The 14,398-nt window shown below is 33.5% G+C and overlaps 1 non-coding gene across 1 annotated transcript; it reads right to left on the reverse strand.

Annotated features, from left to right (window-relative positions):
* Positions 1–2,867: 2,867 nt before the first annotated feature.
* Positions 2,868–3,055, reverse strand: LOC111761847 (U2 spliceosomal RNA). Its single transcript, XR_002795091.1, has one exon. It is a non-coding gene; the product is annotated as a U2 spliceosomal RNA (small nuclear RNA).
* Positions 3,056–14,398: the final 11,343 nt, after the last annotated feature.

The following is a 14,398-nucleotide window of genomic DNA, read 5'->3' on the forward strand; positions in this document are numbered from 1 at the left end:
AATTAAGTCTAAAATAAAATATGTTTTGTAAGATCAAACACATCTTTAAAGAAAAGCATTTATCTGAATGAGAACATTATAACGTGTAGATTTATGCACAAGAATTCAATATAATCATAGACAGGCAAACAATCTATCTCTGCTTCTTTTTCCATCTAATTTTAAATCACATTGAATAATACATAAATTGAACTGATGGCTTGTATAAGGTATTGAGATCTTTGGAGAAATAACACTATCTCTTGTAAAGTCTATAACCTTGGAAGTATGCAATTGTGATTTTTAATGTGGTTAAGTATTTATGATTTCAATGCGTTGGAACTCAAATTCCTCTGATCTGAAAAATAGATGGAAATACCTACTTCTGTGACTTATCTAAATATCATAACCTTACTAAGGTTTCATCCACACATGGAGCTTAACTAGACATGTGAAAATGCAGCATTTTTTTCTCATTCTTTTATTTCTCATATACTATCTTAAAAGGACAGGTCATTCTATTTGATGTAAATGAGTTTGAATTTTTGTACTGACTTACACAAAGAGATGTATCCCCTTCCCATGGTGCATGTAAATCTCTCATATTGATAGGGATAATCTGAAGAGTTTTTCATTTATAAATGAAAATATCCCATTACTACTGAATACCAACAGAATTCACTCAATGTGTTATTAGTCTATCTAGGCTAGGTGAGGTAAAAAGGAAAAGGGAATGGCAAAAAGAGAGAAACACCTAATGAGAATGAACCCATAAGGAGGCATGACAGGTGGTAGACCTGGAGAGAGAGAAGAATACCCAGAAAACACCCCACAAATGACTTACGCCCTTGGCTCTGGTGATGCAAATTGTGTGGAATATCCATTGTGCCTTCCTTATCACCTACCAGTGATTTTTCCCATTTTTTTCTCCTGAATCTTTGAATCAGAAGTTCTCCTGTTGTTTTCTAAATAGTATTTAAAAGGACTAGCATTCAGTACAGTCCAAAAACATGTAAAGGATTTGACAACCCACAGATTCAAATGGGCAATAAATATTGCATTTCTTAATTATATGTACGCCATTTATATCTAGCTCAGAGACCGCATTATGCTGGGCTGCCAGGAAAGCCAGCTCTGGCTATATTAGACCCTCCTTGAGCTCTCTAGGTACCTGCAAAGATCTAAGAAGCTCACTTACAGCTATGCTTGGAAAAATGGAGGTTCTACTAGCAGATTCAACCTAGTCATTGACAACATTCTTGTGTAAGGTCCCCTGGTCTTTATCCTGGGGCTACTGTCCGCTTCTGAATTTCTAGTAGGGAAAAGAAATTCTTGCCGAGGATGGAACTCTGGCGCCTGAAATCTAGCCTCCCTGGTATTACAACACATACACACATTTTGAGGTCTAGTCAATATACGTACCCAGGGTACTTAGTAGGAGCAATCAGAGATCCAAGAGACTGCAATTATGTGCCCAATTTGCATTTTGGAAGATAACTCTTCACTCTCTTCTTTCTACCCTTAAATAACAAGTGCTGATATTATCATTATTTTAACAGCCCAAATATCAGTTGTCAAGCAACAGATGGTTAGAGCCACTAGTGATTGCAACAAGATTTAGTTTATTTGTCATCCCTCTAATAGCCATTAGTCAAGCAGTAAACATCATATCTATTCATACCAATTGACATAGTCTCAAACTCAGCAAAAAATTTAAGGCTAATCAATGACATATTATATGACATATTAATAACTGTGGTCGTAGTAATAATCTCTCTTCCAACTATGCATTCCAGTGTTTAAACCACATATCTTAGGAAAACTGCACAGAAGTATACTAAAGGTTTTATTTTTCTATCATTCATTCAGTGAATAAATATTCCCAGACTGTGATCCATTGACTTAAGGACACACAGAGGGAAGAATGAAAGATAAAGCCCAGGTTACCCAACCTAAAGTCTCATGAGTTATTTCATAGAACACCATTTTATTATTCTGTTCCTGAACTTCTTTGATCTTTTTAATGAGATATCAATTCCTTTATATTATTAAAAAATAATTTTTCAAAATATGCTCTCTGTTAAGGCACATATCTAGTACCATTGCTCTGGAACAATTGTGTAAGCTGTTTTTTCCCCCATGTCGTCATATGAATTCTATTCCCTAATACAAGTATCCCCTAAGGTGAATGTCCTTTATTTTTAAAAAAATTGAAACCTGCTTTAGCTATTTTAAGATACATGGGTAACATTTAGAGGAATTAAATGGTTTCTTTCCATTCAATAAATATTCTCTGTACATATTAACAATGGTAATAAGTTCATGGATCTACTTGGTCAGGTGATGGTGCCTGGTTAAACAAGCTTTCGCCTGACTTTACTGTGAGGACATTTCTTAGACTCAAATCATCAGTAAGTTAATTGCATATATGATTGATTAAATCTATAGTGAATGTAGGAGATTACATTCAACAATGAAAAATATTTAATCCAATCAGCTGAAAGCTTTAAAAGGAGAAGTAATGATATCAGCATTCAGAAAAGAGAATTTTAATCTCTACTTTAGCTGACCAGTTTCTCCTAGAGAATTCATTGAAAACCTTCATCAGAATTCCCAGCTTTCAGCCTGCCTTATAGAATTTGGACTTGCCCATCCCCACAGTCACATGAGACAAATTTTATAAAATCTCATAATATTTATTGATATTTCCTGTTGGTTGTTTCCTAGAAAACCCGAATACACCACTCATTCTTTACTTATGAGAGCAAAATCTAGATTCTGAAAACTTTCAAGTGGTCAGAGATGGTGATTTGACTTTGAGTGAGACATATGCCACCAACTTAATATTGATTTTTTCACTTGTTTGTGTGTTTCATGTTTTTACTTTTTTTGGGTGCACCATTCCTAGAAGCACAATACCAGGTCGATGCATAGAGTAGATGGAGCAAGCTCCTATGCCATCTCTGTGTTCCAAAAATCTGTTTTATACGTTTTCTTCAGATAGAACATGTATCAGATATTAAACTGATAAGAACATGTACTATACTTGATCTCAGCCAAAAGGCCAAGAAGTGATATGTTTTAATTGCCCATACTTAGTTGTGAGACAGCCTGACTTTAAATACCAAACGCTCTTGTTACAACTGACAAAAGAGGGTATCCCACTAAGAAAAAGCACTGAGGTCAAATTGTCTTTTATTAATTTCTGAGTTTATTAAATACCATCTTGAAAATGGGGAAAGTTGAATTAAGGATTTCAACTTTACTATTTATTTGTGTGAAATAACTATAATACCATAAATTAAGAACAGGATATTGCAATTACAGAAAATTTTACAGGCTTCTAATGGAATAAACAAAACAGATGAAATTATAGGGCCTATATAGCTAATTCCAGAGCTTAATCCATTAAGACCATTTATACTCAATGCAGAAGACTAGCTAGAATCATTCTGTAGAAGGAGTCTGTTAACAAATATATCTTTTTGATGGAAAATCAACATGATTTCTCTGAAACAAAATAGACCTCTTAAACTATTCTACATCAAAGACTAAGGAAAAAAAAAACCAATATAACTGTGGAGTACTGGACATGTGGGTAGGGACAAATTTTAAACAGTGACCAAAATAAGAATAAATAAAGAAGTGAGTTATTTACCCAAGAAACATAAACAGTAAGTTAATGAGGGTATATGTGGCAAGTAAAAGTCATTCTGGCTACAACTTAAAAGCTATAACTTATCAGAATATTTTATATATGTATATGAACTTTTGTAAAGATATTAAGGGAAGTTTTCAGAGATATTAAAGCTTAAAAATAAAATGGTATCTGTGCACCACATTCCATCATCTATCAACATTCTACTCAATTCTATGTAAAAATACAGACCATGACAAAAAAATATAGACTGCAAACAATAGGTAAGACTGCTAGACAACCCAAAGTAAGTATTGGGAGACAATTCTTCAAATAACTCTATAATATATGGAGCGATACTAATAAAAACTCACACTGGCTTCTCCTGAAGGAAATATGCAATGAAGATAAAATTATTTTGGGCATTTATACTTAATAAAAACATGCTTCTAAATATATAAAGAAAAAACAAAGTTCTTAAGAAAATATGACAAAATAGCAGAAAGAGATCTTACAGTTCTCAGAACTTGATAGAAGAAAGTGTTGAAATTATCAATAATCTGAACAATATAATTAATAAATATAATAAGGTCTAAATTATTAAAAGCATACGGTAATTACAAACTAAATTACAAAAATCCAATGCAATATTTAATTACTCATATATCATTGTCATAATAGGACCATTCATTTGCCCATAAATTCTTTAGAGTAAAGAGTGTATATGTTAATCATTTGAGTATATTGCACCCAGTCAATTCAGAAACACGATCACACACACCCACATTTCAATGACTGGTCATAATGTATGCCAGTACAAATTTGAAGTAAGATCATGGAAATGAGATGAGAAAATCACGAACTGAGAAATATTTGCTGGAATTGATTTCATTACATTTTGGACATAAAGAGTGACAAAAGGGGACTTCAAATGTAAATCAAATATAGTTATATCTTAAAACAAGCATTAAATCTTGCCTGAAGGAAGAAATCCATACCCAAATTATAAAGCAGTGGAAAATGACCCAACAGAAATTGCTATACTTATGGGACACAATTTTTAAAAGCCATAATGAAGGGAAAATAGAAAACTTTCAATGTTTTTAAATAATAAATGAGGAAGAGTGAAAAAGGATCCTTAAGTATGAAATTAAATACTTTAAAAAACATTTAAATGCTAATTCTCATAGATACAGGAAGTAATCAATCAAATTGAATTCAGAAGTTAATCTAAAAATGAGGAAAATAGTATAATGATGAATTACACATAATGTTATAAATTAGCAAATGCTATCTAATAATTTAACATTTATTAGTACTCTGAATCTTTCAAAGTGATGTTATTTCTATTATTTCATTTTATTCTGATGTACAAAAAGAAAACAAGTGGAGAATTAATAAATAAGATATTAAGGGTCAAAGATTCAAGATCATTTATCCAAAATAACTTCTAGTCATTTCTTCTGAGCTCATTGTTACTTCGACAGCTTCAAATTTCTGTCTTTAAAAATATTTTCTATTCTCCCTGTTTCCCATAAGTTATACTTTTTTCGTCTAAAAACGATTTATGACACTTATCAACTCTCTTTCCTGCTACCACCAAAAGGTCTTTACCCTCAATTTGATTAGTATAACTTGTCGGTGATTGCATTTTCTTTTTTTCATATTAACTACAAGAAACGAATTTGTTTTCCTGATATAATTCAGTGTCTTTACAAATTAAAACCACTTAATACAGAACATGACCCCAGGTAGCCTCTTATTGAGATAATGTACAAGACAGGAAAGTCAAGCTTGATAGAATTTACTCAGGAGGACCTCATTCAGGCACAGCTTAGAGGCACAATTCAGATTTCACAGCATGTTAGAAATGTCTTGCATCTCCACAGTGAGAGGGGGAGGATAAAAAACATTAAGAATTATTTTGGTTTTTTTTTTGCTGGAGTTGCATGAAAATGCAGTCAACAGTAAAATGTAAGATACTAGAAGATACAAAAGATTATATTACAGTATATATTAGTTTAACTCCGCCATAATTTAATTTGGAAAATGTCATATGCAAACACAGCTCTAGAGTTTTCACTTAGATTAAACTAGGAAAAAGAATCTGTAAAAAGAAATGGGGTTCAAATAAAATAAAGCCGAAACTGCATAGAATATATTTGTGTTCAATCTTTTATTAACAGCAAAAGAATCAGCACATAATTAAATTAAATATTTTAGTGCACTGACAAAAATTTCCAAGGGTATTCTGCTTTCAGTGAGTGGATTTTATTTCAAGGTTTTAAAATATTTTAGAAACACCATAAACCTTTTAAATATTTAGGCCACATTTTATGTGAAATTGTAATTGTTTCATAAAAGTTCTCTGATAATCTTAAAGCAGTGTACTAAATTTCTTCGGTGTGCTTTAAATGTTTACAAGTTCTTTCCTTACTAGAGACCACTACAGAAACACATTAGTAATAATTAGTCTTTATAAAATAATTTTTAAAACCACCCAGTCCAGTCAGAAATCAGTATACTTTACATAGAAGTTTTCTCCTTTGCCTACATACTTTTTATGAAAAGAGTGCAAGACAAAGAAAGTATTAAAAAAAATTCAAAGGAAACCTTTCTCCTTAGTACTAGTTAACAAAGAGCAAACTAGCTGATCATTTGGATAATGAAATATTCTATTTCTGGTCTAGTATCAAAGGCCCTCTTAGCAGCAATTTCACAACCGTTTACCTCAGGTATAAAGTCAAGTAACTACTCTCGATTCTAGAGGTAGCTGCATCAAATGTAATCTAGCTAGTAAGAAGATATAAAATATTTGGGAACAGCTAGTTGACATATAATGGATGCCAACTACTGAGTAAACAAACATTGGCCTTGGTTTCAGAAAGCTTACCTTCTGGTTGGGATGACAGTATATTACGTAAACAACTGTGATTAAAATTTGTCAGAAATACTAGAGGGTAAATCCATGGTACGCTTCCTTGTGAATAGCACGTAATCTGGGTGACTGGGTAGGGGTGGGATGTGCTGAATATCAGACAATGCTCAGGGAGAATGGATGTTTGAATGTATCTTATATAGAAGTCGGACTTGGCATAGCCAAGGTGTTGGGGGGAAGGCTACAGGAATAGCAGAGAGAACACGACTAGAGTCAAGAGAGAAAGATTGTCAATTAAATGTCTTGTCAGCAGGACTCAAGTTTATGGCCCTCCACTTAAAAGTAAAGAATTGGGACTGGCGTTGTAAGAAGTGGCTACGTCATGAAAGTTATTGTAAATCCTTTCAAGAAGTTTTGCTTTCAGCTGTAGGCTAATGGAAAGCCACAGCGAGATCAGAGGGATTTCTTAATATCACAAAAAATTTAATGCAGTGTCGATTTTCAGACTACTCAGGTTCAGGAAATTTGAATACTTAATGTCAGATCAAAAGATATGAGGTAATTTACAAAATGTGAACTCCATAATGTGTCATTTAGGTTACATTATTGGGACTCAAGTATGTGCCTTGCACAAGACTATATTTTAGGAATAGTAGTGACATAAGTTTTTCTGAGGATCTTACTAGGACTAACCTAGATTAAACGGGAGCAAAAATGGCGGTCGTTTTACGAAACTACCATAGTAATGTTAAGTACAAATTGACACAAAAAAGGAAAAATGCAGCATTCCAGAATTATCTTCAGCAGGATGGCAGAGATAATATAGATGAGTAAATTAAGAGATAATTGAAGTTAAGAAACTAGTCAGACTGATCAAAGAGACAAAAGCATTACATTACTATAAAAATATTTTAAGAATGATTATAACCACAGACATTAACCGGATAATATGAGAACACTGTGAACAACTTTATGCAAAATATGACAATTTAAATGATCAATTGACATGAGTCTCAAAAAAATTTTTTAGTTGACTGAAAAATTAAGAAACAGAAAATCTGAATAGCATTAATCTATATGAAAGAACATTGATTTGTTGTCAAAATCCTTGCCAAAAATAAATTCCATAGTCAGGTTGTTTCTTTGGTGAATTCAGTTTAACTTTCAAGGAAGAAATAGTATCAATCTTTCACAAATTTTTAAGAAAAAAATATGAGGAGGGAATACTACTATAAGGCCAATATAACATTAATATAACACCTAAAAAATACAGTACAAAGATAGAAAATTATAGACATATGACCTTCATGACTATAGACACAAAATTTCCTAAATTAGTATTAGCAAATTAAATGGAATAATATATAAAAATGATAATACATCATTATGAAGTGTGATTTATCTCAGAAAAGCAAAACTGTTACATTTGTGAATTAACCAATGTAAGTCACCCTATGAACAGAATTTTAAAAATATATCATTATTTTAATAGGTTAAAACAATCAAAAGTCTTTCATAAAATTCAAAACCCATTTATGAGAGAAACTCTCAGAGCACCAGGAATAATATGGAATTAATATGAATTAATATGGAATTCATCTAATAAATCCATCTAATAGGAATTCAGCTAATAAAAATTTTCAGTTAGCATGTCACTTTGAATGAAAGAACCCCACTCCACTCCCAAAAGTTCTCTGCTTTCACCGTAATTCAAACCATACCAGGGCCCTGAAATTGTAATTAACAAAGATATAGAAGTAAAAGCGATGAAGTTCAGAAAAAAAAGGGAGACTGCCTCTATTGGCAAATGATATGACTGATTACAAAAAAATTATGCATCTGCAAAAACTAGAATGAATACATGAATACTTCACAGTAGCACAATATAAAATTAAGAAACAAAAGTGTATTCTTAAATACTAGTAGTCAACAACTGGAAATTTATTAATATATATATTTCATTATTAGTAATGAGAAACATATAAAATAGGGAGAAATTTAACAAAAGATGTGGGAGACCTAAAGAAAACCTCAATGAATATCCAAATAGCTATGCTGAGTATTAAAGCCAACTCCAAAAATTTACATACTCTCTGATCTATTTAAATAACATTCTTGAAATGAAAACATTAGAGAGATGGAGAACAGATGAATATATGTCAGGCAGTGTTTAAGGAAGGGATGGGGGCTGGCAGGAAGCAGTAAAGTCACAAAGGAACAATCTTTGTGATGATGAAATACTCTATGCTTTGACTGTATTAATGTAAATACTTTGGTTGTGATACTGTGCCTTAGTTTTCCAAGATTTTACCATTGAGGTAACTGAGATGAGGACTGTGCAGGATCTCTTGATACTGTTTCTTGCAACTGCGTGTGAATCTACAGTTATTGCAGAATAGGAAGTTCAATTTTAAAAAATGAGAATATCATCTGAACTGACACTTCACCAACAAGAAAAATGTTAACCTCATCCCTGAAATCTGTGAATATATTATTTTACATGGCAAAAAGGACTTTGTAGCTGTGATTAAGTTAAGGGTCTTGACAAGAAATTCCCATCCATATGTCCCATGGGACCTAAGCCCCCTCTCAATTACAGGTAGAGTAGGCATCACCATCACAGAATCCTCAGGATTGGGGAATGGACGATGGACTACAGTAGAATTACAATTGTTCTATTGTAAAGTTATGATCCTAGCAATGGAAGAACTTTTATCAGGATGTGGAGGCAGTGGCCACTGGAGGCTCTGATGGGAGGGAAAGGGAAAAATAGGTGTAATTTGGGGGATTTTTGTGACTTGATTGAAGGCGAGTGCTGGAGGGCCTCGCTGCCGGCAGGGCCTCGCAGCAGGTAGGACCGAGGCGAGGAATACTCACGGAGACTGGCTGATGGCGCAGGTCTGCTTTATTGTGGAAGCGCACGCACTTTTATAGGGTACCAGGTGACGTGTAAGCCGCTCATTGGCCCAGCCACCGGAGGCCTCTGATTGTCCACCCTGGGCGGTTGCTAGGGAAAGGTGAAATTTAAGGGGACGGTTTTTCTCAATGGGCGGCTAGCAGGGTTAATGAGAGACTGAAGCGAAGGGCCTGGCACCGGCAACATGGCTGGCACTTTGCAGTGGGCTTTCAAGGAGGCGGATTATCTGCCTCATAATTGATGCCTGCAGGGGAGGCGCGTAACAACCTCAGACCCTGGTTTCAGCTACTTGCGCCAGCCATATTTCCGCCTGCCTGCGGACCCTTCCCTCACTTGATAATTACTGCGAATGACATTTCAGTGACAGAGACAGACCATTGTATATCATGTAATAACTTGCAAAAATGTGTGGAAGGGAGTGTAAACTACGATGTAAACTATGATCATCGCTTAGTGGCAATGCTCCAAGATGTGGTCATCAATTGTGACAAATATACCACACTAATTAAGGATGTTGCTGATGTGGGAAAGAGTGGGAAGGCTACAGAGTGGGGCATGTGGGAATTCCCTATATTTTTTGTGTAACATTTATGTAATCTAAATTTCTTTTAAAAAATAAAAAAAGCATATTAAAAAAATAAAGTTAAGGACCTTGAGATGGGAAGACGATTCTGGATTATCCAGATGATTCCAATGTAATCACAAGGGTCCTTGTGAGAAAGATCAATCACATTAAGAGTCAGAGGTCATAAAGATGTGGTCATGAGCCAAGTAATGTGGGCTCCAGTAGCTGGAAAAGGTAAGGAAGATCTTTCCCTACAGCCTCCAGAAGGAACATGACTCTGAAGATTCATTTTAGGCCCTGACCTCAAGAATTGTAAGAAAATAAGTTTGTGCTGTTTTAAGCTACTAAGTATGTTGTAGTTTATTATAGCAGCAATAGGAAACTAACACACAGAAATTCTGTCATAATCAGAAGTCCTTATTTCCTCATAATTCTCATAGTGCCTAGGACATAGAGTTTATGTGTTATGGATTCTCCAATGGAAAAAGAAAATGTTCAATTTAACTTTTAAATTTAAACTTTTGATGACCAATTGAAATTTCTAATATAGATGCAGATCAGAATGTAATATACTGCTAAGATTTTTTGCTAAAACCTGCTAAAGTCAAACAATTTCATTATTTTAATAAAAAGTCATTGTGAGAGAAAGCTCTAATAAGGATAATTTACTGATATACTTTAGAAAGCAGAACTCATATCTATTTCCATTATAAAATTTCACTGACAGTTATATTTAAGTCTCTCAAACTGTCTTCTGAATTGCTTCACTCTAAGAAACATGTTTAACCAATTTAAACATAATACAGAATAATGATTTTGTGTAGAATTTTGGATGGAAAATAACGACCTTAGCCATAACTTTAGTAATCTGAATGATGTGCCTCACAGACTTCAAGAGAAGGCATATACATAATGGTGCTTCACTCATCTTACCAAGTAAAGACTTTAGATTCTGTATTAAATTTTACTAGAGCTTAGAGTTTTTATAGATTAATTTCTTCAGTAAAATAGGTTCAAAGCTTGTTCTAGGTCATGTTATTAATAATGTTAAAGGTTTTATCTTACTCAAAACTGTTTACCTTAAAATAAACTACCTAAATATACACTTATTTAACATGAAACCATAGTATGAGAGAATTTATCTATTTTTGATTGGGAATTCGTCGCAAAATATTTTTTCTTAGACCTATAATTCAAAGCTTCAGAGGATTCTTTAAATTGATATGGAAAGTGAAAGTCAAAATGTACTTGTACATAAACAAAAATTCACCAAATGGAACTCTGATAAAAAGTGTCACAGTCCTCGGTAGCAATAGATGACTTTTTTGAAGTGTCTGTCCTGGATAAAATCATCAAATTCAGTTGCAACACAGAATCAATAGTCCCAAAGTAAAACACTGTATGTTAAATAAAAATAAACATGTGTGTGCCTGTGGCACTGTTGAATTCCAATATATACACAGTTAGCCCTAACTTAAGAAATTTTGTCACATTGTCAAACTGTGGTTACACTAGAAATCTTCCCCTTCCTCTTGCTCAAATATTTTATATTGTCCAACTTACCTCTTGCTAAAAGTTCTGAACACTTTGCCTCCTATTGGTGAAATTTAAAGTAATCATCTATACCCACTACATAAAATTTAAATATATTTCTCTTGACTTCTTTAACTAACATCAATTCCTTTTCTTTGTCAATCATCTGATTTCTCCATTTCCAGATTCCCATTGTACCCATCATGAATCAAGACAGAAAGATGGCTAATCCTCCATTGTTTAGTGTGGAGCATATGTAAATGGGTATAAGCTAAACAACAGCAATTACACAGCCAGGAAAATAGTACACAATTTCAACTGCTGCTTTTCTCAGTAAAGGATCCTGCAGAGAAAATAATATGACCCAGGTACTGAATTTACAATAAAAATAAGACAGTTTTTCAAGAAGATAACAAGAAGATATATGTATTCAGAAGAGCAGAAAAGGGAGTCTTCTAAAAATTGATATTGTTCTCCCACCTTATACTCTTGCAGTTAAGAACCTTGAAAATTTAGAGATTTTTTAGAAATTGTCTAGAAATTAATGTTGAACTCACCAGCTAATAGCAGATAGTGGCTTATCAGAAACGTGGGCAGGAATCAACATATAGAAATGTTGATCTTATCTGTATCAAAAGATAAGAGTAGATCTTATCAGTATCAAAACAGTGAGTCCAAAATCATGGACAAACCATCATAAGAAGAGTGATTATATGAGACCTTCACACTTGTTGTAAGGCAGAGTCTGCCTCACCAAGCTATAGCATGTTCTGTTGTACTTGTAAGGAATATGACCCGGTTTTCTCCATGGAGCAGTAATTGGCATCAGGTTTATACAAAGAGTGCCTCTGCTTTCGAGAATGGCAGAGATGCACGGTGAGATTTTCCCTCTTGTTAGCCTGGAATTGTAGACCAAAGTCACAGCTGAGAACAAACGACATGTAATATCTCGCATTCTAGGTTCAGAGAGTCTTCCTCATTGTACCCTTTCTTCATTTCTGCATTTCTGCCCATTCCAAAATCCTGTAAATATATAAATAGAACTAAGATACAAGAGAGGTCACCATGTGGTTTGTTATTAGGGAAGATGAACAGCAGGAAACAGTGTACCAAGCAAATCTTTATTACATTTACATGTGTTTAAAAGAAGGAAAGGCTGGCATTCTAGTTTCATTATCCATACACAGGATCAACCAGTGTGATCAAATATGGAAAGAGGAAGGCAAATCAATGCAGGCTATCAGGTAGAAAGATATGTCTCTTTTACTCTCATCCTTCACCCGTGGAACAAGACAGTTAAGCCAGGGAGGTGGAAGGTGAAGTCCCCAGTGCCCACCAAGCTAGTCTGCTTGGATGTAAGGAGTAAAACATGGAATTAAGATTGCAACTGGAGTTTTAAATAAAATAATACTCAGTCACAAAATGATCAAAATGAGATTCTTAATCATCAAAAGTGATAGAAACTTTATACATTCAGAATGAGTTATCATTCAGGGAGCCAGCTATCTAGCAAGAAGATAATGGGGTTAAACTGAATCAAGTTGGTAACAATTATTCAAAAATAAAACCATTTCATGTGAATACACTGACAAAGCTCAAAGTTTCACCAATTATAAAAAAAGATAGTGGATCTTGAAAGAACTGAAAGTATTAATAATATTTTCTTAAATGTCTAAGGGCTCCTTGAAATCTTGACTCTTCTGCAGCCTCATCTAATTTGATTTTTTTTTCTGTATAAAAGTAACTTCCTAAAACTCTGTTAATAGGACCAGTGACCTCTGATAGTTCATAATCCCTTTATGAATATATAAGATAGTGTAGTAAAGCAAAATCAAACAGTAGTTTGCTTCTTCCTTTGTCACCTGAGAATACACACTTTGATGTTAAAAACTGTTTAATCAAAAGAGGCTTAACAAAAAACAAATTAAATATGAGATGCTGTTAAAGGCACATAATATTAGAAATGAATGAAAAAAAATGCAAAGGAAGTATTTGATTTTTTTTTTTTTTACAATAACAATAATCTACCAGGAGAGTCCAGGTTTCTTGGATAAAGCACTTAATATTTAAAATGAAAAGGTCCAGAAATAGAAGTTTTGCCACAAGAATATTTAAAAATATTAAAAACACTTTTATAAACCAATATGGCACTTACAGGGAACACGCCTTTAATACTTTGAGCATTTTGACCTTTACATGACCTGTGGTGCTTTTGTCACAGACTTTGCCCAGATCTTTTTCATGTCCTGATGACAGGGTGAATGAGGTCACAACCAAATATCTAGACCCAATCCCATTCACAGATAGGTGTAATGCCATCTAGAGCAATCATTTCATGGAAACCTCTTTACTTACAGCTTTCTTCTAGAGTTATGGAATACAAAGATGCTTACACTAAGTAAACTTACCTTTTAAAGGTAATAAATTACATGGGAACACTGCATTTTACATACAATTTATAATGTAAGAGGAGCATTTGTTAAGAGTGCAGTAAACACATAGATAAAACTATAGGCTTGTGGGGCATTTGATGTCTGAAAATGTTTTTTGGCTGGAAGAGTTACTAAAATTGTAAGAAAAAGCAGTTAAAATAAAGTTTAAAAAAAAGGTTATTTCTGTTTAGATCAAAAAAGCTAATTGTTTTCTGGAAAATTTCCAGACTTCATCATTGTATCACTGTATAACAAATTCCACTTCTCAGTCAATGTTATTGACTAGTCAAAAAATTCTTATACATAACAAGACCATCAATACTCTGAATTGATCATGGATATAAGACTTGCTGGCAAGAACCTAATATCAGAAGGATCCCTGCATATTTATGTGGAAAACCATAAATTTTATAAACAAATATGCACAAAATTAAAAATGCTTAGGACATCTTAAAAG

The sequence above is a fragment of the Dasypus novemcinctus genome, chromosome 14, assembly GCF_030445035.2.
Source record: "Dasypus novemcinctus isolate mDasNov1 chromosome 14, mDasNov1.1.hap2, whole genome shotgun sequence".
NCBI classification, from domain to species: Eukaryota; Metazoa; Chordata; class Mammalia; order Cingulata; family Dasypodidae; genus Dasypus; species Dasypus novemcinctus.